The sequence below is a fragment of the Humulus lupulus genome, chromosome 5 (genome assembly GCF_963169125.1).
Source record: "Humulus lupulus chromosome 5, drHumLupu1.1, whole genome shotgun sequence".
Taxonomy (NCBI): domain Eukaryota; kingdom Viridiplantae; phylum Streptophyta; class Magnoliopsida; order Rosales; family Cannabaceae; genus Humulus; species Humulus lupulus.
Window position 1 is genome coordinate 39,017,801 of NC_084797.1, and position 5,263 is coordinate 39,023,063.

At 31.8% G+C, this 5,263-nt stretch overlaps 1 long non-coding RNA gene across 1 annotated transcript; it reads right to left on the bottom strand.

Moving 5' to 3' along the window:
* Window positions 1–1,682: 1,682 nt before the first annotated feature.
* LOC133780360 (uncharacterized) lies at window positions 1,683–3,392 on the bottom strand. Its single transcript, XR_009869256.1, has 3 exons — window positions 2,816–3,392; window positions 2,556–2,609; window positions 1,683–1,795 (listed from the first exon to the last, which is right to left on the bottom strand). It is a non-coding gene; the product is annotated as an uncharacterized LOC133780360 (long non-coding RNA).
* Window positions 3,393–5,263: the final 1,871 nt, after the last annotated feature.

Genomic DNA, 5,263 nt, shown 5'->3' on the forward strand with positions numbered 1-5,263 from the left:
GAAACAAGGATTTGATTTCCTGAGAAAATTGGAAAACTCTAGTTAATACAAAGAAATCTCTGTAGAGACCATAAAACAGGTTCTACTTCAAAGAAATATATAAAATATGACATAATGGAAAATCATAGGGTGCTGAAAGAGGTTGGATTTGGGCACCCTGGCTTAGATAATATTACAGCAGTGACTAATTTAAAGAGACTGAGAATTGGACTATCTCCACCTTAAGATCAGCTCATTCACTTCTGGCCTAATGATTGAGATCACATCTATACAAAATAAAAAATACTAACTATATGCTCAAACCAAGAAACAAGTAAAATAGAAAATTATCCAACTATTAATTCTTAATATTCAAACATCATATTCTAATTTCAAGAAGATTCATACTAACCAGGACATATTGGAAGCACTGCAATTGACATTCCAACCAATGCCAAGGCACGTAGAATGATCAGCAGCTTATCAGTAATCTCTCTATAATAACTAATAAACAAGCTTTCAGCTTTTAAATCAACAGCCTTTGTAAAGAATCCTTTCTGTCACAAAATCATCCACATAACTCATAATTGGCAGATTGAATTTTACTATTCAGCATGCTTTTTGGGAAAAAGAAAAAATAAGAGTCTTAACAAATGTCCATTTCTAATGATCTATCAGGTAAATCAACTATACATCTCATTAGAGAATCATACAAAAATTTCTAATTGGCACTTGACTCGAGACTATTAGCTTTACATTATTTTCAGCCACAAGAAGGCTTTTTTAAAAGATCAAATATGCATGCACCTTGCTCTTGTCCAAGAAGGTTTTTTACTTAAACTATTCTTTCCAATGATTATCATCTTCGATAATTATTTTCATTTAAATTAGTAAACGGAGCCTTGGTGTCACACATACACTGGGACAAGAGCAAGTGTATGTCACACATACACATACACTGCAATCTACTAATATCATGGAACATTAGACTAAATACATACCACGGAATAACCTTTTCAAAATAGCATTGCAGAAGTTGAATTGCTAATTCAGCAGACTTTTTATTCCCATGGGCCTAAACACAAGTTGCGAGTTCAGTGAACAATTAGAATAACCACATAAATGAATGAGATAGAATCAATAACCATAAACTTCCAGACCCTTCCGAAAATTTTAAATGAAAATACTCTCTTAGATGGAAAGTTACGTACTAGAAAATCATCAAGGTTAGCAAATATAGCCCCTTCCAACCCTTGAACAATCATCAGCATATGATTCTGTCCACTTGAACCTAGTTCAGATACCACTTCCAGTTTGAGTGGAAAAGGCAGGGTAAATTTATCACTAGACAGTGATGAAACAATTTTTTCAACAACAATACTTGTATAGCTCAGTGCCTTCTCCAACTCATTACATTTACTAATGAAAGAGACAATATGAACTAATGCCTTCACGGCAAGCTTCCATAACAGCATCTATTTGAAATCCACCAGGATAATTGACACAAGTGATGTCAAAATATTCTCGAATATACTTTTTGATTTCGGTAAATGACCTTCGGGAAATGTAGCCAAAATCTGCAAGCTCTTTACTTCAAATCAATGCTATTACAAATTTACATATTGTTACTCAAACAGAATATACATATAAGAACTTAAAAGGAGAAAAAAAATACTAGGAATTACAAAAGTTTACTTTGTAACTCTCATGACATTGGTTCTAAAATTACTTATAGAAAAAGCAGAGAAGAAGAGAGTTTTTCAAGAAGCAAGGGAATGACATATGGCTCAAGAAGAGGTGTTGATGAGAAAGCTACCTACAGAACAAAAAAATAGTACAATTTGGTTATTTGCATAAACGTGCTCTTACAACCCTTGTAATTTATGGCAAGTATAAAAGTGCTCCTCCCAGCTTGTCTCATGGCTCAAATCATCAAAAAATAAAAATAAAATAAAAATTATGATAAATTTGGTTCAAGCACCAAAGAGAAATTACTCAATTGATTAAAAACACTCATAAGTCATCTTCACCGGAAATACCTATGCATCTTGTAACAGTTTTCTACTTCTATTAAATTTCATATTGTGCTCACCAATTCCAATATAAATACATATATATACACATATATACTTTATCTTCCCTAAGGCATTACCCATATGCTAAACTAAGGAATAATATTGCAATAGGAATCCAGATAGAGAAAACCACTAATTGGAAACATGAAAGGGGGAAATCACAGCAAGAACAAATTAGAATAACTAAATAAAGATAATCTGGTAATGCAAAAAGATTCCATAGAACTATACGTGTAAATATTAAGGAATGATTTATAATTCAAGCAGATGAGAGAATGCCAAAAAAAAAAAAAAGATAATTTTCCATTTTATGTGATAGACTAGACCATGAAATTTACAAGTGCTTTATGCCAATTACGGCATGGTTACCATGGGCATTACAAGTGCTCCATTGTTATAATGATAAAGTTTGGTAACTGAAAGATCATAACAAAGAGCATAGATAAATTCAACACCTACAAATACTATAACAATGGAGCATCACATTCAATTACGGCATACCATTAGAGCCCTTGCAAGATCATCTCTTTTGACATCAGTGTCCTCTCCTTTTGGCTGGATAACGTTAAGAAGAAAAACATGTGAAAAGAAGTACAAAAACAAAAAGGATAGCACATCATAATCAATGATAGCATTCATCGCATGATCTAAATACTAACCAAAGAAACAAAAGCAAACAAAAAGGGAAAAGCTTGCTTAGAATTTTTTTTCCATAAATTAATAATAAATTCGCATGTATAGTGAGGGTAAGGTTTGCATACATGAGTAAAATGAATGGGAAAGTAACTGCTCAAAGTTTCAAAAAGCTCTCCAGAAAAAATTTCTAGCGGCCCATTAGGATCTGGAAATACTTGAATCAATGCACGAATGATGTCAAATGCTAGCAACAAGCAATGAGGATCCTTCTCTCCATCAACAGCTTCACAGATTCCATATAGAAGGAGTTCATCTTTAATAATGCCAAAAAAAATTAAGATAGAAAATGGGAAAAAAAATAACTGTATGACAAAAACAGAAAATATAATTGAACTCAAACAGAAAAACAGACTAATAACTTCATTTTTTTGCAATGAATATCAGATACAGAAGGCGAGCATTGATTAGAGTTCAATGCAGAGCAATTGTTTTGCCCCAACTGTTTGTAATTGTCATCACCAAAAACTGGAGTGAACTTGTTACTCGAATTTTGGGATGAGATTAAGGAAGCAAACAATCCATTTATGTCATAGGTTTCTACTTTTTCATATGAATTAGCATTTTCCAATGTGCTAAACACATCAAGATTTTCGGTTTCCTGAAAGAGCCTCATTGTTTGATCCACAAAGTCCAATCTTTCAGATATCTGCAGCAATAACAACAATGGCAGAGCATTAATCAATTAACAGCTCAATCACAAAACACTAATCGAACGGTTAAGCATAAATATTCATAGAAGTGATCTAACATTCTCAGTAGATCCAAATTGTAACACAAGTTTCTACCATACTAATCTCAATTAAAGTACTCAAAAAGAAAAAAATTGTACCTTTATTCCAGAGGAAAACTGATAGCAAACCTCAGAATCATCCTGTAGAGTGAAAGAAAATTCACAAAATAAGCAAACATAACAAGAATTCTAACTTCAAAAAATTCAACATATGTATGTGATTTCAACTCTAAAAACTGAAAAAGAAAGAAGAAATACCTGAAATGTCTGTTTATTTTCAGTAGTTCTGAAAGAATTCCATTCCCCACTTGGCCCATCAGCTTGAATCCATTGGTACTTCCCATTTAAAGTAGTTTGACCAATAATTCTACATTGACACATATACAAACAACAAACATTAGCCCTCTATTTTCCTCTAATCAACTTTATTATTTTTTAGAGAAAAGAAACAAATATTTTCTCTAATGCATTTGACACATTTATAAAGAAAAAAACAAATGTTTAGGGGCATACCCTTCTCCAAGCACATGGACTTTTAATAGCATATTTTCAATGACAGCTCCAACTGGGTCCTCAAAGTAGGCATCTTCAAGAGACAACAGCTTGAGACCATTCCAAAGAGCATAATTCACAGTTAGCTAAATTAATATTGAGAAAATACATATTGCAAATCCATTATCTTCTTAATGATGCTAACTTATTATAATGGTTAAATGAAATTTCACAAAGCTTGATCTCAGAGTGAAAAATGCAGATTAAGAAAAACAAAATATGGGTTTTGAGCAACATTAATTTTTTATTTTTCTCTCCAAGTAATTTTAAAAAAAAACCCATGTAAAGAATTTTCATTTTCTCAGCTTGAGTTATTCTTTTAAAAAGAAAATAAGAAAGAACTATGCTTGATTTGAGAAAACCATGGGTACACAAATCTCAAATGTGACTGGGAAAAATATTTTAAAATTTTAAAAAAAGTTATAGAATTGATTAAGAAAAGAACAAAAGGAGTGTGGTGTAAAGAAGAAAAGACAAAACGAACAAAAAGAAAAAACTTACATGGGATTTCTCTGGTCGAAACACCAGAAAACACCATAAGACCAACCATTACTAACACAAAAACTCTTGAGTGTTCTTCTAAGCACTGAACTGTTCTCAGATTCACCCATTTCACCAACTATGAAATGGTCTTTGTTCAACTCTGTTGGAACAGAACGAACAAGCTTTTTTCTTCCAACAGAAATCACCTCAAAACCACTCCCCAGAACCTGAAACCAAATGCAATAGATGTTAGTATAAGAAAATCCTAAAATAAACACACAAGCTACACTGTAAACAAATCTAAGTGCTTCAGAATATAACTGATGTTCAAAAACAGAATTTGCAAATAAGGTTTACGTGTAGAAGTGAATAGAAGAATTACAAGATTTCTAGAATGTTCAAATTTTGAATATATTTCAAAATATTTCTTCTTAAATTACAGCTCCTCAGCACCCTGCAATTTCATACATGGTTTTATAAGTTCAATATTTTTCAAATATTGGGCAGTTCAAGATTTTTAGAATTTTCAAATTATGAATAGCTTACAATCTTTGTATGTTTGTCATGTTCATCAAGTTCAGAAAATCTGAGCTCATCTCCCCATTTAAGTCAGTAATCCTTCTGCAAAGAAATTCTCATTAAAAATGAAGTTATATAGTACATATAAAAAATTTAAGGATACCTGTATAAGTAAATGAAAATATATGAAAGAGAACTTACAATTCTACTAGCGTGTTCAAGTTAGATA